At 38.5% G+C, this 25,033-nt stretch overlaps 1 protein-coding gene across 17 annotated transcripts in view; it reads left to right on the plus strand.

Annotated features, from left to right (window-relative positions):
* PAM (peptidylglycine alpha-amidating monooxygenase) overlaps positions 1-25,033 on the plus strand; it is a 338,929-nt gene that overhangs the window by 15,296 nt on the left and 298,600 nt on the right. For 14 of the 17 annotated variants that reach the window (XM_049871531.1, XM_049871520.1, XM_049871525.1 and 11 more), the window contains exon 2: positions 6,992-7,043. The exons of the other annotated variants lie outside the window; for them this stretch is intronic. The gene's annotated coding sequence lies outside the window, so the exon portion shown is untranslated. The remainder of the gene's footprint in view (positions 1-6,991; positions 7,044-25,033) is intronic. 17 annotated transcript variants of the gene reach the window in all.

The following is a 25,033-nucleotide window of genomic DNA, read 5'->3' on the forward strand; positions in this document are numbered from 1 at the left end:
TGGGAAGGGACCTCGTAGAATCCTGAGAAAGGAAATTGATGTTTACTCTGCTGTTGGCTAGAATTTTGAATCCTTTCAAATACAGAGTTGCACTGTGTGTACCAAATTTTATAGAGAGAAGCCTAGTGCCAGTTGGAAAATAGCATCCTGGATAGGTTTATGACCTGATTGGCTCATAGGCTGCCTCATAGGCTGTGATGTAGTAGAAAGTTCATAGCTGGGTTTAAAGGAAGAAATGTTTATGTGTGCTTATCCTGGTAAACTATGGACATCAGTATCAAAATGGTCGCATTAATGAGGTAGTTTTGTAAAATGGAGAATAAAACTAGCTTCCTTCTGGCAGTAAATGTTGGGGTCAGGCCTTGGTTCTGCCTCTCACTAGCTACGTGACCTTGGGCAAATTACTGAACCTCTCAGCCCTTCAGCTTTATCATCTTCAAAACAGAAATATGCCTGTATTTTTTTTTTTTTTACCTCATATAGTGTGGTTGTGGTAATTTTTTTTTTTTAGTTGATAAATATAAAATGTTTATACAGTGTTAGGTATTATTTTATGTAAGATATCTCACCTAGAATACGTCTGTAACCCTGCAAAGTAAAATCTGTATCCCTGTTCTACAGAAGAGGAAATTGGGGCTCACAAAGGTTAAGCAATTTGTTTTGAATGTGTCTTGTGCGATTTTCCTCTTCCTGATGGTTGTACCAGGCTGCTGCCCATCAACCCTGGGTTGTAAAGTAGGGGAGCAGGGGATTGCAATTTATTTTTTCTCAAATTTTGTGTTAGGATGCTTGCACAATTGAAGAGATAGAGTGTTCTCAGACTTGTGAAATGCATGGACTGCTTTCAAAGGAAGCATCCTCACTTCCAGTTTGACTTAATTATTTTTGTCACAATTTTACTGAAGTATATTCAGTTTGGGGATAAATCCTACTTTAAAGCACTTAAAGTAAGATTAAAATAAATGCCCACAAAACTATAAAACCAATGAAATTCAAGGAATTACATTAATTTATGTGGCAGATAATGTTATTTTGCTGAAAATTGTCAGTTTTGGGTTCATTCATACTCAGGATGGGTTTTATGTTTAACCTGTGTCTACATTTTGATTTCATGATATTAATGTATCATAAACCTTTGGATATTGGTGATTTCCATATGGTTCAACCTAAAAAAATATCTTTTTATAATAAGTGTATTATATAACTCGGTAGTAATAATTTCAGGATGTTTTTGACAGTTTACGATAATAGAACTTCAGGAATACCATTTTTAGTGGGTGTTACTTGATAAACCTGGAAACCTGTTTTACATTAGTCTGACCTTTTTTTTTGACCTTAGGGCCTGGCATTAGACTTTCTGGGTTCACACTGTTGGAACAATATTTTTTATATAAAAATGTCTGTGAATTTTGCATTTCTTTGGGATAAACCAAAATTATTGGGTCAACAAGTATGAAGATACTTCTTGCTTTGTAGTAACAAAACTGCCATTTAGAGTAACAATGTGTAGAAGAGAGGCCAGTTCACCATAACCTATATCATGTGTCCCCAAACTTTTTCTGTAAAGGCACAGTTAATAAATACTTTAGGCTTTGCAGGCCACATATGGTCTCTGTCGCAACTACTCAACTCTGCTGTTAAAGCGCAAACGCAGGCACAGACAATACATAAAACTGTGTACATATGGACACTGACATTTAAATTTCATATAATTTTCATGTGTCACAAACGATTCTTTTAATTTTTTTTCCAATAACTGAAAAATGTGAAAACCGTTTTTAGCTCACAGGCATATAAAAATAAGCAGTATTGCTGCTTTGACCTTCGGGCTTAGTTTATTGACGCTTGCCCTAGATAGCGTCTGATGGAGTAATAAGGTATCTGTTTTTTCTTTGAAAATACAGAGGTAGTATAGCGTGGTGGTTAAGAGAGCAACTCTGAAGTGAGACTGCCTGGCCTGGGATTGTGACCTCTCTGTGACTCAGCTTTCTTTTCTAGAAAAGAGTGTACAATTTTTCTTTCTACCTTAGAAAGTTACAGGAGGCTAAGAGACAGGACATGTAATGCTTAAAAACAATGTATGATACAGGGTGAATAGTTTGTACCGTTACCTACTGTTATTTTAAATACTAGTAAGGTTGAACAGTTTTTCATGTGGTTTTTAGCCATTTAAAATTTTTTGTTATTTTGTGACTTCAAAAAATTTTTTTTTTTTTATGTTCATGGCCCAGTGGTTAACCGTTCAGCTGCTAACTAAAAGCTATTAACCACTCCTTGGAAACCCTATGGGGCAGTTTTCCTCTGTCCTATAGGGTTGCTATGAGCCAGAACCAACTTGGTGGTACCTAACACAAACATATTCATATCTGTCATGAATTGAATTGTGTCCCCCCAAAATATGTGTCAACTTGGTTAGCCCGTGATTCCCAGTATTGTGTGTAGGTTGTCCTCCATTTTGTGATTGTAATTTTATGTTAAAGAGGATTAGGGTGGGCTTGTAACACTTTTACTGAGGTCACATTCCTGATCCAGTGTAAATGGAGTTTCCCTGGTGTGTGGCCTGCACCACCTTTTATGTTATGAGAGAGAAAAGGAAGGGGAAGTGAGCAGAGGGGGGACCTCATACCACCAAGAAAGCAGTGCTGAGAACAAAGTATGTCTTTTGACCTGGAATTTCTGCGTGGAGAAGGTTCTAGTTGAGGGGAAAATTGATGGCAAGGATCTTCCTCCAGAGCTGACAGAGAAAGCCCTCCCCTGGAGCTGATGCCCTGAATTTGGACTTCTAGTCTACAAGACTGTGAGAGAATACATTTTTCTTTTTTAAAGCCATCCACTTGAGGTATTCATGTTACAGCGGCACTAGATGACTAAGAACAGAATTTGGTACTGGGAGTGGGGTGCTGCTGTAACAGATATCTAAAATGGAGAAGCGGTTTTGAAACTATGAATGGATAGAAATCCAGCAGCAGCCCAGGACTGGCAGCAGCAGAACCAGGAGACTAGCATGAGATGGTGCTGGAGCCGACCCATGGAGTGAGAATGCTGAGTGCCTTTGTGCAGGAGGCTTCCTGGCAGAGTGGGGTGCCTCTGCGCACTTATCAGTAGAGCTAGGCTTGCTGACCCACAGAGCAAGAGAGCTGAGTGCCTTCTGGCTGAAGTTTAGAATGCCTCCAGGCACTTATCGGTGGAGCTACAGAGCTTTGGAACACTTGCCCCAGCAGGGCAGATGCAGGTGTGAGGCCTGAGGGGCTGAGAGGCCAAGGAACCAGGAAGCAGAAGCTGAAGAGACAGGGAACACAGGAAGCAGAGCTGCTTCAGTCTCAAAAGGTATCATCTTGACCTCTGGGATTTTAAAGGGTGAAGCCATGGCCTCTGGTGTTTCTAAGGGCAGAGTTGCCACTCATATGGACTAGGAGAATGGGGCCATCTAAAGCTGAGGGAGCAGAGTTGCTGTCCCAGTGAGCCTGGAAGGCGGAGCTGAAGCTCAGGGCTGAGGGGCCTCCACTCAGAATCTGGAGAGTGTGGCAATTACCTAGAGACTGGAGGGCAGGGCCATTGTGTAAATTTTCTCAGAGAACAGAGGATTATTTTTAAGCCTTGAGGGTGAGTGTTACGTGTTTTGCTGACTTGTTTGGTGCCTGTTTGTTTTTTCTTTGTAATTTCTCCAATTTGTAATGGAAATGGCTAGCTTGTGCCTGTTCTGCGATTGTAGCTTTGGAAGCAGATAGCTTCTGTTCTGGATTTCACAGATGAAGAGGAATTTTTGGATTTTGGACTTGGAGTTGATTGAAGACTTTTACTATGATATGATGGGGTGAATGTGTCTTACATGTAGCAAGGAAGTGAATTTTTGGGGGCCAAAGAGTAGAATGTCATGGTTTGAAATTGTATCCTCAAAAAATATGTGTAAACTTGGCTAGGCCATGATTCCCAGTATTGTGTGGTTATCCTCCATTTTGTGTTTGTAGTTTTATGTTAAAGAGGATTAGGGTGGGATTGTAACACCCTTACTGAGGTCACATCTCTGATACAAAATAGAGTTTCCCTGGAGTGTGGCCTGTACCACCTTTTTAAGAGACAAAAGGAAAGGGAAGTGAGCAGAGTGGAGCAGGGGGAGGACCTCATACTGCCAAGAAAGCAGTGCCAGGAGCAGAGTGTGTCTTTTGGACCTGGGGTTTCTGCCCAGAGAAGCTCCTAGTCCAGGGAAGGATTGATGACAAGGACCTTCCTCCAGAGCCCACAGAGAAAGCTTTCCCCTGGAGCTGATGCCCTGAGTTTGGACTTCTAGCCTATGAAACTGTGAGAAAATAAGTTTCTCTCTGTTAAAGCCATCCACTTGTGATATTTCTGTTACAGCAGCACTAGATGACTAAGACAATATCTATTAATATATTCTTTGTCTATTGATGCATGAGAGCTATTTACATATTAAGGCTATCAACCCATTGTCAAATACTTTATAAATCACTTTTTTCTGCTTATGGTTGCTTTTTGGTTTGGGTGTCGTATTTATTTGCTTTTACAGATAACAATATTTTCATTTTTATGTATTTTAATACATTTATATTCTCCATCATTTTTGTTTTTCTAAAAATATTGTCATTTCAAGGTCAGGTATTTACCTGTGTTTCTATTCTAGATGTTTTATATTTCACATTTTATACTTAACTGTTTAATTTTGGAGTTTAATTTCATGTATGCCATGATATAACTATCTATACTTTTTCATAGATTTAAAATTGGTGTGGCATGCTTCATTGAATAATCATTTCTTCTCCACTGATTTAAAATGCCACTTTTATCAGATTCTAGATAATTCGGTTGAATGGAATTTGGCCTAAAAAAAAAAAAAAAAAGGTATATATATATATTTTAAAGCAAAGTTGTCAGTATAACACTATTTTCTGGTCTCTATGATTCATAATTTGGTACAGCATGAAGCATTTTGTGTTGTGGGTTAGATTGTGTCTTGAGGCAGTCCCTTGAGATATAAGAGAGAAGTGAGCAAAGAGACAGGACGACCTCATACCACCAAGAAAGCAGTGCTGGGAGCAGATCACATCCTTTGGACCCAGGGTCCTTGCGTGGAGAAGCTCCTAGTCCAGGGGAAGATTGATGAGTAAGGCCGACAGAGAGAGAAAACCTTCCCCCTGGAGCTGACACCCTGAATTTCAACTTTTAGCCTACTTTACTGTGAAGAAATAAATTTCTCTTTGTTAAAGTTATCTACTTGTATTTCTGTTATACCAGCACTTGGTAACTAAGACACCAATTGAAGACTTAAAATCACTTTCTCATTAAGACATAGACTATCCTGTTTAAAACTGTGAACCCTCACCTGTGATCTTTCAGCCTGTTGCCTTGCCTTTTTTTATTTTTTGCTCTGTAGAACTTATTATTGTCTGACATATTCTATAGTATATAATTAATTAATTAATTATTTCCTTATTGTCTGTCCTCATTAAAATTGAAGCTTCATTGAGCTGAGATTTTTAGAACAGTGCATGGAACGTTTTGTTGTTAGGTGCCATTGAGTCGGTTCCGACTCATAGTGACCCTATGTACAACAGAACGAAACACTGCCCGGTCCTGAGCCATCCTTACAGTCATTGTTATGCTTGAGCTCATTGTTGCAGCTACTGTGTCAATCCACCTCGTTGAGGGTCTTCCTCTTTTCCGCTGACCCTGTACTCTGCCAAGCATGATGTCCTTCTCCGGGGACGATCCCTCCTGACAACATGTCCAAAGTATGTAAGACGCAGTCTCACCATCCTTGCCTCCAAGGAGCATTCTGGTTGTACTTCTTCTAAAACAGATTTGCCTGTTCTTTTGGGGGTCTATGGTATATTCAATATTCTTTGCCAGCACCACAATTCAAAGGCATCAGTTCTTCTTCGGTCTTCCTTATTCATTGTCCAGCTTTCACATGCATATGATGCGATTGAAAATACCATGGCTTTGGGTCAGGCACACCATAGTCTTCAGAGTGACGTCTTTGCTCTTCAACACTTTAAAGAGGTCCTTTGCAGCAGATTTACCCAATGCAGTGTGTCTTTTGATTTCTTGACTACTGCTTCCATGGGTGTGGATCGTGGATCCAGGTAAAATGAAATCCTTGACAACTTCAGTCTTGTCTTCATTTATCATGATGTTGCTCATTGGCCCAGTTGTGAGGATTTTTGTTTTCTTTATGTTGAGGTGCAATCCATACTGAAGGCTGTGGTCTTTGATTTTCATTAGTAAATGCTTCAAGTCCTTTTCACTTTCGGCAAGCAAGGTCGTGTCATCTGTATAACACTGGTTGTTAATGAGTCTTCCTCCAGTCCTGATGTCCTGTTCTTCTTCATGTAGTCCAGCTTCTGGGATTATTTGCTCAGCATACAGATTGTGTAGGTATGGTGAAAGAATACAACCCTGGCACACACCTTTCTTGACTTGAAACCAATCAGTATCCCCTTGTTCTGCCCGAACAACTGCCTCTTGATCTATGTAAAGGTTCCTCATGAGCACAACTAAGTGTTCTGGAATTCCCATTCTTCGCAGTGCTATCCATAATTTGTTATGATCCACACAGTCAAATGCCTTTGCATAGTTAATAAAACACAGGTAAACATCCTTCTGGTATTTTCTGCTTTTAGCAGGGATCCATCAGACGTCAGCAATGATATCCCTGGTTCCACGTCCTCTTCTGAAACCAGCCTGAATTTCTGGCAGTTCCCTGTCAATATACTGCTGCAGCCATTTTTGAATGATCTTCAGCAAGATTTTGCTTGCGTGTGATATTAATGATATTGTTCCATAATTTCCACATGGAACATAGTAGGTACTTTATAAGTATTAGTTGTATGAATACAACTTTACATAAAGAAAAATCAAGTGTTTAAGTAGAGGTTTCAGAAAAAAGTGACCCAGTTGTCTGAGTAAGCATGAGAGATCTGATTCTACTAAAGAATTTTAAAATTAGTACAAATGAGAGGTCTTTTCTTTACAGGAGAAATCTGTGGGTAAAATGTACTTTAAGAAAACAGCCTTTCATCTGAGAGGTAAGTGATTTTTATTTGAATATGAACAAGGAGTGTTGCCGTTCATTTCCCAGAGCTCTTGTCATTATGTTGTTGTTACTGTGTGCCGTCAAGAGAATTTCTACTCATAGCGACCCTATAGAACAGAGTAGAACTGCCCCGTAGGGTTTCCAAGGAGCAACTGGTGGATTTGAACTGCGGACCTTTTGGTCAGCAGCATGAGCTCTGAACCACAGGGCTCCAAATACTAGTAGAGGGTGGTTTTTAATTTCCCCCCAGAAATAGAGCATTTTAGTTTAACCTGCCTCCTCTCTCTGTCCCCCCACCCCCAACCCCAAAGTAGAGGTCATTGAAGTTATTTTTCTTTCTTTTTATAGATGGAAAAAAAGGGAGAACTTGTTTTGTCACATTAGCGATTAATATGGGATAAACCAAAAATCAAACCAGTTGCTATGGAGTTGATTCCAACTCATGGTGACCCCATGTGTGTCAGAGTAGAGCTATGGTCCAGAGGCTTTCAATGGCTGGTTTTTCAGAAGTAGGTCACTAGGTCTTTCTTCCGAGGCACTTCTGGGTGGACTTGAACCTGCAACCTTCTGGTTAGCAACTGAGTGCATTAACCATTTGCAGTACCCAGGGACTGCTAATATGGGATAGTTGTGTTTATTTTTTTCTGTGATGCTGCTAATGAAAGGACATCTGTGAAATTTCTTTCTGCTCTTGAAAGACTTGCAGTCATTTCTTCTCTGGGCAGAACTGTATCAATTGTGACTAGAATACTTAACACTTGAATATTATTGTGCCATTTTGGGAGAAGCAGGCTGGATATCCAGTAAGCACTTCTTGGACTCCAACTAGATAGAAAAGTTCAGAGGAGAAAGCCTATATCACAGAAAATTAAAAATGAGACTTGCAAGAATTGCCTTTCAGCTTCTCAGCTCCTCCTTTTTTTTTCTTTCTAAGATTTGATTTGTGTTCCCTTTTAATACTTGCATATTGCTTTTCTGCAGTCTCCTTGATTTTGCCCTGTACTTGTATTTATATGTTTGTATTTGTCTTGCCTTTTACATGGTAACATTGTCAAAGGCAGACAGTTTGTCTTCTACTTTATAATTCCCTGGATCATTCTGTGCAGTATTTTAAACAAGGAGCACTCAATTAATGTTTGCCTAACAAGTAAACAAGAGGGAAAATGAGAGTTTTCAGGAAGGAGACTGTAATATTACCAAAAATCATATTAAGGAGTCACAGTAATCAAAACAGACATGTGGTCTCTCTAGCATTTAGAGTGAAATGAAAACTGGACCCCATATGAATGGATAAAATGAGTTGTGGGACTGCTGAAGTAGATGATTATCATTATTTCCTTACAAAGCCTATTCTGTGGCATTTTGTTCCAGAGGAAATTCTAGACCTGTGGTGATTTAATCTTGCAAAATTTGAAACCTCTAAAATGAGTCATTCTCATTTTCATTCACTTTGGTTTTACATGGAAGGTTACGTAGACAAACAACCAAATGAGTGAAGCTTAGTTTTCTGATGGGTTGGTGATGACACTTTTCTGTTTATCCTTGTCATAGTTCACATAATAATATATGCTGATGCTGTACGATTCAGCTTTACATTATGTGTTTTGAGGTAATACTTTGTGTGAATTGGAATTAAGCAGTCCCTAGCATTCGGGTTTTTCGGTGGGTAGTAGTATTCAGAGCGACTCTATAGGGCTGCTTTGATTTGGAATCGACCTGATGGCAGTGGGTTTTTTAAGTATTCAGAGATCTATTGACACCATAAAGATAAAATCAGAGTAGAAGAGAATGCCCGTCATGGAATAGCCACTGGACTTGCCATCAAAAGATCTGATGGGCTATTCTCTGTGCCTCCAGTTGGACTTCCATAAAATGAAGGCTTTAAATGAAGTAATCTATAAAGATTTTCAACCTTATTGTACCCAATGTCTTTCTTTCTAATAACATATGTTTTGTAGTGCCCTTTTTATTGTCGTGGAATGAAATTCACATGTAAATGTAATCTATTTTCATGCATAACTAAAATCCTCAACAACCAGACCAATGAGCAATATCATGATAAAGGGAGAAAAGATTGAAGTTCTCAGGGATTTCATTTGGATCCATAAATCAATGCCCATGGAAGCAGCAGTCAAGAAAACAAATGACGTGTTGCATTGGACAAATCTGCTGCAAAAGACATCTTTAAAGTTTTAAAAAGCAAAGATGTCACTTTGGGGACTAAGGTACGCCTGACGCAAGCCATGGTGTTTTCAGTCACCTCATATGCATGCCAAAGCTAGACAGTGAATACGGAAAACCAAAAAATAATTGACACCTTTGAACTATGATGTTGGTGAAGAATATTAAATATACTGTGAACTGCCAGAAGTATAAACAAATCTGTCTTGGAAGAAGTACAGCCAGAATGCTCCTTAGAAGCAAGGTTGATGATACTTTGTCTCACATACTTTGGACATGTTATCAGGAGGGATCAGTCGCTGGAGAAGGACATCATGCTTGCTAAAGTAGAGAGTCGGAAAAAAAGAAGAATACCATAACTGAGATGGATTGACACAGTGGCTGCAACAATGAGCTCAAGTATAAAAGATTGTGAGGATGGCACAGGACCCGGCGGTGTTTCCTTCTCTTGTCCGTAGGATCGCTATGAGTTGGAACCAACTTGACAGCACCTAGCAACGGCATGCATAATTTAAATATATATATAAAATCCCTATCTGCAATATAAAGCCAAAAAACTAAACCAGTTGTTGTTGAGTTGGTTCCAACTCGTGGAAGCCCCATGTGTGTCAGAATAGAACTCTATTCCATAGGGTTTTCAGTGGCTAATTTTTTCAGAAGTAAACAGCCAGGTCTTTCTTCCAGGGCATCTCTGGGTGGACTCAAACGGCTAGCCTTTCCATTAGCACCTGAGCTTGTTCACTATTTCCACCACTCAGGGACTCCTAAAGATAATATAAAAGCAATAAAAGGAATATAATTTATAATAATGTATATTATAATATATAAATGCTTGGTTACAGCTACACTGGAAGATGTCATGAAGTATTCAGAAGTTGGTGCCTATATGTAGAATAACTGTGTGTGTGGCAGCTACAAACGAAAATTGATACTTCTCTGCTGTAACGGCCACTCAGATACTATGAAGGGCATTGTTATTGGTGACGTCGTGGTTTTTCCAAAATGATGAGCAACTCTTGGAAAAATTTCAAGTCAAACAAAATACTGTCTTCCCTTGATTTACATAATAGTTGCATTTCTATAACATAGGGGTTTTTAAACCATGCAAAATATTCTTTGTTTCTGTGTTAAATGGAATTAGGTTCTAGGCTCAAATAATCATAAGCAGATTTATCATCTGCATGATTTGTGGGACATTTTGAAAGTTGAGCAGGATGTGGGACAGTACTTCATTAAAGCCACTTTCTTGGGCATTGCATGATGTATCTCTGCATCCCTGTTTATTAGTAACATTAACTTTCTGTCCTCACCGGTTATGACAACCAGATCTCCAAATCGCCCTCTAGGGGACAGTGCTGCCTCCACTAAAAACCATTGCTGTAAGGCAGGATTTCTCTACTTCAGCATCATTGACATTTTGGGTCAGATAAATCTTTGTTGTAGGGGGCTGTCCTGTGCATTGGAGGGTGTTTAGCAGCATCTCTGGCATCTACCCACTAGATGCCACTGTATTCCCCCAATTATGACAACCAAATATGTCTCCAAATATTGCCAAATGCCCTCTGGGAGGTAAAAGCGCCCCAGGTTGAGAAATATTACTCTACCGTCTCCAAAAATATGTCATTAGAATGATAGGGAATTTGCTAATATGAATAAAAACATTGCACACTGTACTAATAGGTACTATTAATTTTTCTGCCAGGCTCAACTAGTAATGGAAACTTTTAATAATTCCTCATTCTTGTTTTTCTGGTTATTTAACACTGAGGTTATTTTATCACCTGGCTTTAAAACCACAACCAAACCTGTTGCCATCAAGTGGATTCTGACTTATAGCGACCCTATATGATAGAATAGAACTGCCCCAGGGTTTCCAAGGAGTGCCTGGTGGATCCAAACTGCTGACCTTTTGGTTAACAGCCTAAAGCTTAACCACTGCGTCACCAAGTTTCCTGCCTGGCTTTAGAGGGGTAATGAGTAAGTGTAGTGTATATGTGTATATATATATATATATATATATATATATATATAAACCAGTATAGGATGATAAATTTTGTAGTGAATACATAGAGAACTAGAATTTCAAGAAAGACTGTCCCAAGAAGGCCTCAGATAAGTAAAAGTTCACCCGAATGCCTTTTGACGAATTTGACATTAATGGTAAAGGTTACAAAATCAGAATTTTAGTTTTGCCAGGAATGATAGAAATTCATTGGGTACCTTCTTCATTTTATAGATGAGAAAAAAACCAAAAAACTAAATGCTGAAGTGCAGTTCCACAGTTTAACTGTGAACCAGGACTTTCATCTGTGCCTTGGCGCCCCCCCCATGCTGCTCTTTGTACCATATTACGATCGTTCTCAACCAGGCTGTGTTTGTAAAATCTTCTTAGCTTTCTTTAAGTTCTGACTCTCACCGGGAAATAAAAGACAAAATAACATTTCTCTTTGAGACCTTGGTTTCCACTATGCCTGCCAGGAAAAATAAATGAGGTTAGCTATGCACAGAGACTTGCATTCAAAGATTAAGCCCTGAAATAGTTGTTTTTTCTTTTTTTTTTTTCATTAAAAAAAAAAAACAAAAAAAACTGTGTTTTCAGTGAAAGTTTACACAGCAGTTTAGGTTTCCATTCAGTAATTTCTACTCAAATTGCTCAGTGACGTTGGTTACATTCTTTATAATGTGTGAACATTCTCATTATTTCCATTCTGGTTGTTTTGTTTCCATTTATCTAGTTTTCCTACCCCCTTACATTCTCATCTTTGTTTTAACCCAGAAATTGTTTTAATACTATTTCTGTGTAAGTATAATGACAACACTTACATGGTGCTTACGGTAGACCAGGCCTTGTTCTTAGAACTCTACTTTTTTAATAATGAAATAGATATTGTTATTATCATCCTCCTTGTATAGGTGAGGGCCTGGTGGCACAGTGGTTAAGATCTCAGGCTGCTAACAAAAAAGTTGGCAGTCGAATCCACCAGCCTTGGAAACCTTACGGGGCAGTTCTACTCTGTCCTGTAGGGTGGCTGTGAGTTGGAATTGACTTGGTGGCAGTGGGTTTGGTTTGGTTTATGCAGATGAGGCACCAAGAGTTTAAGAAACTTGCCCAAGGTCGTAAGGTTAATAAGTGACTGAGCTGGGATCTGAAACCAGGCAATCTGCTACCCATGTCCATGCTCTTGTCTGCCACCTACCTACCCCAGTCTGCTTGCTTTAAGTTCCAGGTATTGAAGTTGAGAAGGATAGATTGCTATTATATCTCAGTTGTGAAATTGATATTCTTAGAGCTAAACACTTAGGGAATTTCAAAGCTAAACACTTTCAGAACACATATTTTTTTTCAAAGATTAAATCATTTTTCACATTTCTTCAACATTTACACCAAAGGTGAACTTGCTCTTTGCAGGATATAAAAGCTTCTTTTATTTATCTTGTCTGTGTCTGAAGCACAGTAAAGCAGACTGGGAGCGTGAAGTTCATAGCAGGATGGAATCAGGATCTGAAATGGAAGGATTATTAGGTTTTTAAGTTCCAGGTAGCAGAAAGGGTACAATCAATTAAGTTCTGTAGTCCCAGGGTGTTTGCACTAATATGTGCTGTATCACTTTCTCCCTCTAAATTTACTTATTACTGGTGTTATTGATACAGGCAGGATGCTGGTTTCTTTTTTCCGCTTAATTATTTTTGGAAACTGTGCTTTTGTGAACAATCTTTTTTCTTTTCTTTTTTTAAAGTTTTCTTTTCTTCTATTATACCCTCTATGTTGTTGCTCATATCTGAGTCTCTGATGGGCCTTCATTTCCAAATTATTTCCTATTTGGCAGGAACAATTTTACACCTTTGCACAAATGGAAACTTGGCAGGAAGAAGTACGTCAGTGTGTGTTTTTGTGTGTGGGAGGGGATGCAAGGGGAGGAAGGGAAAATGTTCAAATAAAAGTAAAGTTTTTCAGTATGATCTCAGCTGGCGTCTCATGTATTATTCAGTTATGTATAAGACATTCTGCTTATGAAATGAAGGTTTAAATTTGTTATCATGTTCTGGATTGGCCACATAATTTGTGGGGCTCAGTTCAAAATGAAAATGTGGGTAGGGTTGCCAGATGTCGCAAATAAAAATAGAGGCTGCCCAGTTACACTTGAATTTTAGATAAACAACAAATAATCTTTTAGTATAAGTGTGTAGCAAATATCATGGGACAAATATCCAGTGTTCTATCACCAAAAATTACTTTAAATGATCATTTCTTAGTTCCACTTTTAATTTCAGTAACAGCAAAGATTTAGAATCCATGAGTTCCAGAAGAACGTGTTACCTAGTCATTAATGTTATTTATTTTCTCAGTAACAATACCAGTATTTAGAATTATCCTTCATTGGAGGCTTCTCAAATTTTTCCACTGTAAGACAATGTTTCATAGTAAAATTAAGCATGAATCTGGGGTAAAAAAAGAAATTTTGCAAGTACAGACTCATTCTCAGGCTGTTCAGTTTTAGGATAGAATATAATGAAGATGGAGGATCTAGGAATTGATGCTCGTCCCATTACCCCTTTGCTGGTTGACTCCCTAGAAAGTATTCTAGTATTCCCAGAAACAGGCTCCCAGCACTTTGAGGAACACTGGACTAGAAACAAAGGGGAAGACTGATAGACCACAGCCTCTGCTGGCTGGGTTTGAACTGCTAACATTTTGGTTAGTAGCTGAGCACTTAATTGGTTGTGCCATTCTTAATGGTTTCCCTTTGCTTTTGAATCAAGTTCAGAATTCTTCACGTGCTCTATAAGGCCCTATACGATTTACCTCCTTACCTGCTTTTCCACCCTTATCTTGTACCCCTCTTCTTTCTGGGTAACCCCTAAGCTCCGGCCTTAGCAGCCTTTCTGTCCATGGCACACCTAAGCTGCTTCTGCCTAGGGACTATTGGTCAAGCTGTTTGATTGGTCTAGACTGCTCTTCTCAATGTTTTCCCTTCCCCCACCTGGAAAACCTGATGTTTAGGTTTTCTTGGCACCCCAGCTGTCTTAGTTATCTAGTGCTGCTATAACAGAAGTGCCAGAAGTGGATGGGTTTAAGAAACAAATTTATTCTCATAGTTTTGGAGACTAGAAGTCTGAATTTAGGATGCCAGTTCTAGGGGAAGGCTTTCTCTCTATGTCAGCTCTGGAGAAAGGTCCTTGTCATCAGTTTTCTCCCGGGCCTAGGAATGTCTCAGCACAGAGACTCCTTGTCCAAAGGACATGCTGTGTTCACAGCTCTTCCTTCTTGGTATTGGGAGGTACCTCCTTCTCTGCTTGCTTCTTTTAAATCTCAAAAGAGATTGACTCAAGATACAACTTAATATTGTAGATTGTGTCCTGCCTCATTAACATAACTGCCTCTAATCCTGCCTCATTAACATCATACACGTTAAGATTTACAACACATGGGATAATTACATCAGATCACAAAATGGAGGTTAACCACGCAATACTGGCAATCATGGCCTAGCCAAGTTGACACGTTTTGGGGAGGACAATTCAATCATTAACACCAACCCTAAACAAATTTAAGCATTGTTATTAGTTGCCGCTGAGTTGACTCCAACTCATGGTGACCTTATGTATAACAGAACTAAATGTTGCCTCATCCTGCACCATCTTCATAATCATTGGTCTGTTTGAGTCCATTGTGGCTATCGTGTCAGTCCATCTCATTGAGAGTTTCCCTAGATTTTGCTGACTCTCTACCAGTCATGATGTCCTTTTTTAGCAATTGGTCTTTCCTGATGATGTGCCCAAAGTAAGCAAGTCAGTCTCACCATACTTGCTTCTAAGGAACATTCTGGTCATATTTCTTTTTAGACAGATTTGTTCCTTTTTTGGCAGCCATAGTGTATTCGATATTCTTCACCAATGTCACAGTTTGAATGCATCATTTTGTCTTCTGTCATTTTCCATTGGAAGACATTTCATTGGAAGAAATTTTTCATAGACAAATTACCTCAGTTCTAAGTTCTCACAGCCCCCATTCCCCCTCATTGCACAGTATTTATCACCAAAGTAATTAACTTTTTGTATTTATTGGTTTAATGTCTGATTGTTATGTTACAGGTAGCGTTCTGAGGCCAGGTGCTATATTTTATTTAACAGTGTATTTTCAGCCCAGAATGTAGCTTCTCTCACGTAAGAGGTGATACATTTGTATTTACTGAATGAATTAAAAAGAGAAGGAAACCAGCCTTTATTGAAACATGACCTTGTGTCAGCTACTGGTTGGCATTTACCATATATTATTTAGTATATTAATATTATTTAATTTTCACAAAATCATTTGGGAAGATATGCACCGCCTTTAAATATATGCAAACACATTCATTCGTTTATTTCTTGATTTCCACCAACATCCTCATCATTTTTTTTCTTTTTTCAGTTTGTGTTTCTCTTTAGTTGGTTTACGTTACCGGTTAGTTTTTTTTTTTTTTTATTAACTTTTATTGAGCTTCAAGTGAACGTTTACAAATCAAGTCAGACTGTCACATATAAGTTTATATACATCTTACTCCGTACTCCCACTTGCTCTCCCCCTAATGAGTCAGCCCTTCCAGTCTCTCCTTTCGTGACAATTTTGCCAGCTTCCAACTCTCTCTATCCTCCCATCCACCCTCCAGACAGGAGATGCCAACACAGTCTCAAGTGACCACCTGATATAATTAGCTCACTCTTCATCAGCATCTCTCACCTACCCACTGTCCAGTCCCTTTCATGTCTGATGAATTGTCTTCAAGGATGGTTCCTGTCCTGTGCCAACAGAAGGTTTGGGGACCATGACCGCCGGGATTCCTCTAGTCTCAGTCAGACCATTAAGTATGGTCTTTTTATGAGAATTTGGGGTCTGCATTCCACTGATCTCCTGCTCCCTCAGGGGTTCTCTGTTGTGCTCCCTGTCAGGGCAGTCATGGGTTGTGGCCGGGCACCAACTAGTTCTTCTGGTCTCAGGGTGATGTAGGTCTCTGGTTCATGTGGCCCTTTCTGTCTCTTGGGCTCTTAGTTGTCATGTGACCTTGGTGTTCTTCATTCTTCTTTGCTCCAGGTGGGTTGAGACCAATTGATGCATCTTAGATGGCCGCTTGTTAGCATTTAAGACCCCAGACGCCACATTTCAAAGTGGGATGCAGAATGTTTTCATAATAGAATTATTTTGCCAATTGACTTAGAAGTCCCCTTAAACTGTGGTCCCCAAACCCCTGCCCTTGCTCCGCTGACCTTTGAAGCATTCATTTAATCCCGGAAACTTCTTTGCTTTTGGTCCAGTCCAATTGAGCTGACCTTCCATGTATTGAGTGTTGTCCTTCCCTTCACCTAAAGCAGTTCTTATCTACTAATTAATCAGTAAAAAACCCTCTCCCACCCTCTCTCCCTCCCCGCCTCGTAACCACAAAAGTATGTGTTCTTCTCAGTTTATACTATTTCTCAAGATCTTATAATAGTGGTCTTATACAATATTTGTCCTTTTGCCTCTGACTAATTTTGCTCAGCATAATGCCTTCCAGGTTCCTCCATGTTATGAAATGTTTCACAGATTCGTCACTGTTCTTTATCGATGCGTAGTATTCCATTGTGTGAATATACCACAATTTATTTAACCATTCATCCGTTGATGGACACCTCGGTTGCTTCCAGCTTTTTGCTATTGTAAACAGAGCTGCAATAAACATGGGTGTGCATATATCTGTTTGTGTGAAGGCTCTTATTTCTCTAGGGTATATTCCGAGGAGTGGGATTTCTGGGTTCTATGGTAGTTCTATTTCTGACTGTTTAAGATACCGCCAGATAGATTTCCAAAGTGGTTGTACCATTTTACATTCCCACCAGCAGTGTATAAGAGTTCCAATCTCTCTGCAGGCTCTCCAACATTTACTATTTTGTGTTTTTTGAATTAATGCCAGCCTTGTTGGAGTGAGATGGAATCTCATCGTAGTTTTAATTTGCATTTCTCTAATGGCTAATGATCGAGAGCATTTTCTCATGTATCTGTTGGCTGCCTGAATATCTTCTTTAGTGAAGTGTGTATTCATATCCTTTGCCCACTTCTTGATTGGGTTGTTTGCCTTTTTGTGGTTGAGTTTTGACAGAATCATATAGACTTTAGAGATCAGGCGCTGGTCGGAGATGTCATAGCTGAAAATTCTTTCCCAGTCTGTAGGTGGTCTTTTTACTCTTTTGGTGAAGTCTTTAGATGAGCATAGGTGTTTGATTTTTAGGAGGTCCCAGTTATCTGGTTTCTCTTCGTCATTTTTGGTAATGTTTTGTATTCTGTTTATGCCTTGTATTAGGGCTCCTAAGGTTGTCCCTATTTTTTCTTCCATGATCTTTATCGTTTTAGTCTTTATGTTTAGGTCTTTGATCCACTTGGAGTTAGTTTTTGTGCTTGGTGTGAGGTATGGGTCCTGTTTAATTTTTTTGCAAATGGATATCCAGTTATGCCAGCACCATTTGTTAAAAAGACTATCTTTTCCCCAATTAACTGACACTGGGCCTTTGTCAAATATCAGCTGCTCATATGTGAATGGATTTATATCTGGGTTCTCAATTCTGTTCCACTGGTCTATGTGCCTGTTGTTGTACCAGTACCAGGCTGTTTTGACTACTGTGGCTGTATAATAGGTTCTGAAATCAGGTAGAGTGAGGCCTCCTACTTTCTTCTTTTTCAGTAATGCTTTGCTTATCCGAGGCTTCTTTACCTTCCATATGAAGTTGGTGATTTGTTTCTCTATCACCTTAAAAAATGACATTGGAATTTGGATCGGAAGTGCATTGTACGTATAGATGGCTTTTGGTAGAATAGACGTTTTTACTATGTTAAGTCTTCCTATCCATGAGCAAGGTATGTTTTTCCACTTAAGTATGTCCTTTTGCATTTCTTGTAGTAGAGCTTTGTAGTTTTCTTTGTATAGGTCTTTTACATCGTTGGTAAGATTTATTCCTAAGTATTTTATCTTCTTGGGGGCTACTGTGAATGGTATTGATTTGGTGATTTCCTCTTCGATGTTCTTTTTGTTGATGTAGAGGAATCCAAGTGATTTTTGTATGTTTATCTTATAACCTGAGACTCTGCCAAAGTCTTCTATTAGTTTCAGTAGTTTTCTGGAGGATTCGTTGGGGTTTTCTGTGTATAAGATCATGTCATCTGCAAGTAGAGATAATTTTACTTCCTCCTTGCCAATCCGTATGCCGTTTATTTCTTTGTCTAGCCTAATTGCTCTGGCTAGGACTTCTAGCACAATGTTGAATAAGAGCGGTGATAAAGGGCATCCTTGTCTGGTTCCTGTTCTCAAGGGAAATGCTTTCAGGTTCTCTCCATTTAGAGTGATGTTGGCTGTTGGCTTTGCATAGATGCCCTTTATTATGTTGAGGAATTTTCCTTCAATTCCTATTTTGGTGAGAGTTTTTATCATAAATCGGTGTTGGACTTTGTCAAATGCCTTTTCTGCATCAATTGATAAGATCATGTGGTTTTTGTCTTTTGTTTTATTTATGTGGTGGATTACATTAATGGTTTTTCTAATATTAAACCAGCCTTGCATACCTGGTATAAATCCCACTTGGTCGTGGTGAATTATTTTTTTGATATGTTGTTGAATTCTATTGGCTAGAATTTTGTTGAGAATTTTTGTATCTATGTTCATGAGGGATATAGGTGTGTAATTTTCTTTTTTTGTAATATCTTTACCTGGTTTTGGTATCAGGGAGATGGTGGCTTCATAGAATGAGTTGGGTAGTATTCTGTCATTTTCTATGCTTTGAAGTACCTTTAGTAGTAGTGGTGTTAACTCTTCTCTGAAAGTTTGGTAGAACTCTGCAGTGAAGCCGTCCGGGCCAGGGCTTTTTTTTGTTGGGAGTTTTTTGATTACTGTTTCAATCTCTCTTTTTGTTATGGGTCTATTTAGTTGTTCTACTTCTGAATGTGTTAGTTTAGGTAGGTAGTGTTTTTCCAGGAATTCATCCATTTCTTCTAGGTTTGCAAATTTGTTAGAGTATAATTTTTCGTAATAATCTGATATGATTCTTTTAATTTCAGTTGAGTCTGTTGTGATGTGGTCCTTCTCGTTTCTTATTCGGGTTATTTGTTTCCTTTCCTGTATTTCTTTATTCAGTCTAGCCAATGGTTTATCAATTGTGTTAATTTTTTCAAAGAACCAGCTTTTGGCTTTGTTAATTCTTTCAATTGTTTTTCTGTTCTCTAATTCATTTAGTTCAGCTCTAATTTTTATTATTTGTTTTCTTCTGGTGCCTGACGGGTTCTTTTGTTGCTCACTTTCTATTCGTTCAAGTTGTAGGGACAGTTCTCTGATTTTGGCTCTTTCTTCTTTTTATATGTGTGCATTTATCGATATAAATTGGCCTCTGAGCACTGCTTTTGCTGTGTCCCAGAGGTTTTGATAGGAAGTATTTTCATTCTCGTTGCGTTCTATGAATTTCCTTATTCCCTCCTTGATGTCTTCTATAACCCAGTCTTTTTTCAGGAGGGTATTGTTCAGTTTCCAAGTATTTGATTTCTTTTCCCTAGTTTTTCTGTTATTGATTTCTAGTTTTATTGCCTTGTGGTCTGAGAAGATGCTTTGTAATATTTCGATGTTTTGGATTCTGCAAAGGTTTGTTTTATGACCTAATATGTTGTCTATTCTAGAGAATGTTCCATGTGCACTAGAAAAAAAAGTATATTTTGCAGCAGTTGGGTGGAGAGTTCTGTATAAGTCAATGAGGTCAGGTTGGTTGATTGTTGTAATTAGGTCTTCCATGTCTCTATTGAGCTTCTTACTGGATGTCCTGTCCTTCTCCGAAAGTGGTGTGGTGAAGTCTCCTACTATAATTGTGGAGGTATCTATCTCACTTTTCAATTCTGTTAAAATTTGATTTATGTATCTTGCAGCCCTGTCATTGGGTGCATAAATATTTAATATGGTTATATCTTCCTGATCAATTGCCCCTTTTATCACTGTGTAGTGTCCTTCTTTATCCTTTGTGGTGGATTTAAGTCTAAAGTCTATTTTGTCAGAAATTAATATTGCTGCTCCTCTTCTTTTTTGCTGATTGTTTGCTTGATATATTTTTTTTCATCCTTTAAGTTTTAGTTTGTTTGTGTCTCTAAGTCTAAGGTGTGTCTCTTGTAGGCAGCATATAGACGGATTGTGTTTCTTTATCCAGTCTGAGACTCTCTGTCTCTTTATTGGTGCATTTAGTCCATTTACATTCAGCGTAATTATAGATAAATAAGTGTTTAGTGTTGTCATTTTGATGCCTTTTTATGTGTGTTGTTGACAATTTCATTTTTCCACTTACTTTTTTGGGCTGAGATGTTTTTCTTTGTAAATTGTGAGATCCTCATTTTCATAGTATTTGACTTTATGTTTGCTGAGTCGTTACGTTTTTCCTGGTTTTTATTTTGAGTTATGGAGTTGTTATACCTCTTTGTGGTTACCTTAATATTTAGCCCTATTTTTCTAAGTAAAAACTTAACTTGTATTGCCCTATATCGCCTTGTATCCCTCTCCATATGGCAGTTCTATGCCACCTGTATTTAGTCCCTCTTTTTGATTTTTGTGATCTTTTACATATTGACTTCAATGATTCCCTGTTTTGAGCATTTTTTTTTTTTTAATTAATCATAATTAGTTTTTGTGATTTCCCTCTTTGAGTTGATATCAGGATGTTCTGTTCTGTGACCTGTGTTGTGCTGGTATCTGATATTATTGGTTTTCTGACCAAACAATTTCCTTTAGTATTTCTTGTAGCTTTGGTTTGGTTTTTGCAAATTCTCTAAACTTGTGTTTATCTGTAAATATCTTAATTTCGCCTTCATATTTGATAGAGAGTTTTGCTGGATATATGATCCTTGGCTGGCAGTTTTTCTCCTTCATCCCATTGCCTTCTTGCCTGCATGGTTTCTGCTGAGTAGTCTGAACTTATTGATTCTCCCTTGAAGGAGACCTTTCTTTTCTCCCTGGCTGCTTTTAAAATTTTCTCTTTATCTTTGGTTTTGGCAAGTTTGCTCATCATTATTTTTGATTAGATAGGATTTGAGGCAAAGCAAGTTCATGCACACAGGTGTAAGGTTTTGGATGTTATGCTAAGTATTTAGAACTTCCTCCTGAAGACCAGTTGTTCTCAGTACTGGTTGGAAGTCAGAATCACCTGTAGAATTAAGAAGAAAAAGAAAGATCACTGCCTGCATTTAATTGGGGTGTGGCCGGGGATTTTGAAAAACTCTCCGAGTAGCCTCTCTGTGCCTCAGTTTCCTTATATGCAAAATAGAGGAATTATTGATAATATCCATCCCATAAGGTTCTGTAAGTATTGAATGAGTTAAACCGACAAAAGTACTTTGAGTAGTGCCTAGCATTTAGTTAAAGTACTTTGAGTAGTGCCTAGCATTTAGTTAAAAAATTTAGTTAGCAATCATTAAATGTAAACATTTATTAACATTGAAAACTTTTTTTTTGCACTCTTCATTGCTGTTGAGGAACCCTGGCTGCTCAGTGGTTAAGCGCTCCATTGCTAACCAAAAAGTCAGCCATTCAAATCCACCGGTCCCTCCTTGGAAACCCTATGGGGTAGTTCTACTCTGTCCTGTAGGGTTGATATGAGTCAGAATCAGCTTTATGGCAACAAGTTTGGTTTTCTGGTTTGTTGTTACTGTGTGTTGTTTTCTAAATTGTTACTATTAACAGTTTCTGGATCTTTTATGTGATTTGTGTTAGCTTTATGAACTTCTGGACGTTGAAGGGGATTTGATTACAACCCAGCAAATTTATAGGAATTAAATTCTAAATTATTCGTAGAGAGAAAATGGACAAGTGCCCAAAAAATATAGAATAATGTCTAAATATGTAGAAATTAAAGCTTACCTTTCACTTTAGAAACGTATGTTTAGTTTAAAGTTGAGGGTCAAGAGGTAACATGTTCCAGATTGCTCATGACTTTAAAGCTTACTCAGCTTCATTCTGAACATAGTGAGCAGTAAGTCAATATTGTACTCTGAACAGGAATAAGTAAATTAACTACTCTTGATGCCTAGTAAAAAGCTGAAGAATGTATCCTAACGATTTCTACATCAAAAGCTATAAGAAAGAGAACTATGAACCAAGGTATGGTTATAATTAGTGATAATAATGATAATTCCCAACTGATACTTTTGACCCTTAGAGCCAATGAGAAGAAGTTAGTATCTTTGGAAGCAGAAAAGGATCTTACTCTTCTATCTGAGATTTGTAAATTAAGGCTGTTCATTACTGCTCATGAATTATAATCACTTAAAATCTTCCCTTAGTTTAGAAATCATTATTCTGGTGTAAAGGTCAGGGACATATGCTTCATTTTGAACTTTTTACTTATCATCCTCAAAATTGCTCTGCAATTCACATTTTTTTTTTTCAGCCTATTCGAATTGGGGGGTGGGGAGTTAGGTGTGACTGGGCTGAGGAAGAATGGATGTAGGCCTGGGTATTCTTTAGGCCCAGCCAGATCCACAGAGCTCTCCTGACTTGGTCATATGTATAGGCACATTTTAGATGTAGCTAACACTGTTCTGTGCTACTTGGAATTCTGTTGCTGAGAATGGCATATTGTGGGGATTCAGTAAGAGGTACAGGAAATATGCCACTCTGTGGTTAGGTGCCTAAACTCAGCCTGAACGTGACTCCGGTCAGCTGGAAGGGAACTATTTTGCAACTCTCAGCAAAGGAAATCATATTTCATGGTACTCTTGGGGGCCAGTAGCTCCTTCAGAGGTGTGGGTTGCTTGGCAAGTGAATGCAAAATTCAACAAATTATAGACCTTTACAGAAAAAAAATAAAAAAGCAATGTTGGATATTCTCAGGAAATGTTAGGTATTTTTAGTATTCATTTATAGTCCCCATCCCTTTTGAGGAATTGGAATTCTCTAAGTTGTGATATTGTTATTGTTGTTAGGTGCCATCGAGTCGGTTCTGACTCACAGCAGCTCTGTGTACCACAGAATAAAACCCTGCTTGGTCCTGCGCCACATTCATAATCGTTATGCTTGAGCCCATTGTTGCTGCCAATGTGTCAGTCCATCTCGTCGAGGGTCTTCTTCTTTTCCACTGACTCTGTACTTTACCAAGCATGATGTCATTCTCCAGGGACTGATCCCTCTTGACACCATGTCCAGAGTCTGTAAGATGCAGTCTCACCATCCTTGCTTCTAAGGAGCATTCCGGTTTTACTTCTTCCAAGACAGATTTGTTCATTCTTTTGGCAGTCCATGGTATATTCAGTATTTTTCACCAACACCACAATGCAAAGGCATCAGTTCTTCGGTCTTCATTATTCATTGTCCAGCGTTCACATTCATATGATGTGATTGAAAACACCATGGCTTGAGTCAGATGCACCTTAGCCTTCAAGGTGACATCTTTGCTTTTCAACACTTTGAAGAGATCCTTTACAGCAGATTTGCCCAGTGCAATGCGTCTTTTGATTTCTTGATTGCTGCTTCCATGGGTGTTGATTGTGGATCCAAGTAAAATGAAATCCTTGACAAATGCAGTCTTTTCTCCATTTATCATGATGTTGCTTGTTAGTCCAGCTGTGAAGATTTTTGTTTTTTTGTGTTGAGGTGTAATCCATACTGAAGGCTGTGGTCTTTGACCTTCATCAGTAAATGCTTCAAGTCCTCTTCACTTTCAGCAAGCAAGGTTGTGTCATCTGCATAACACTGGTTGTTAATGATTCTTTCTCCAATCTTAGTGCCGTGTTCTTCTTCATATAGTCCAGCTTCTGGGATTATTTGCTTAACATACAGATTGAATAGCTATGGTGAAAGGATACAATCCTGACTTTAAACCACACAGTATCCGCTTGTTCTGTCCAGGCCACTGCCTCTTGATCTATGTACAGGTTCCTCATGAGAACAATTAAGTGTTCAGGAATTCCCATTTTTCTCAATTTTGTCCATAATTTGTTATGATCCACACAGTTGAATGCCTTTGTGTAGTCAATAAAACTTAGGTAAACATCTTTCTGGTATTCTCTGCTTTCAGCAGGGATCCATCTGACATGAGCAGTGATATCCCTGGTTCCACGTCCTGTTCTGAATCTAGCCTGAATTTCTGGCAGTTCCCTGTCGATATACTGCTGCATCCTCTTTTGAATGATTTTCAGCAAAATTTTGCTTGCATGTGATATTAATGATATTGTTCGATAAATTCTGCGTTCAGTTGGATCACCTTTCTTGGGAATAGGCATAAGCATGGATGTCTTCCAGTCGGCTGGCCAAATAGCTGTCTTCCAAATTTCTCAGCATAGACTAGTGAGTACTTCCAGTGCTGCATCCTTGTTTCCATTGTTGTGGCTACTGTGTCTTTTGAATACCTTCCGACCAAAGGGGCTCATCTTCCAGCAGTGTATCAGACAGTATTCTGTTTTGATCTAGCGGGTTTTCATTGAATTTCAGACATAGATTGCCAGGTCTTTCTTCCTAGTCTGTTTTAGTCTGGAATCTCCACTGAAACCTATCCACCATGGATGACCCTGCTAGTATTTGAAATACCTGTAGCATAGCTTCCAACATCATAGTAACACACTTGCCACCATAGTATGAGAAATGACAGACAGTGGTGGTTAGTGAGTACATAGGTTTTGATTTATGAAATGAGATGTATATTATAGATATTTGAAGATTGTTACTGTTGTTGGCAGATTTGGCAAAATAGATGAATTAGCTTTTGATTTAACAACTAAAATTGAATCACATCTTTGAAAAATCTTTTGCTTTTCTTGTTGTTAAAGTACTTGAGAAA

Source organism: Elephas maximus, chromosome 2 (genome assembly GCF_024166365.1).
Source record: "Elephas maximus indicus isolate mEleMax1 chromosome 2, mEleMax1 primary haplotype, whole genome shotgun sequence".
Classification (NCBI taxonomy): domain Eukaryota; kingdom Metazoa; phylum Chordata; class Mammalia; order Proboscidea; family Elephantidae; genus Elephas; species Elephas maximus.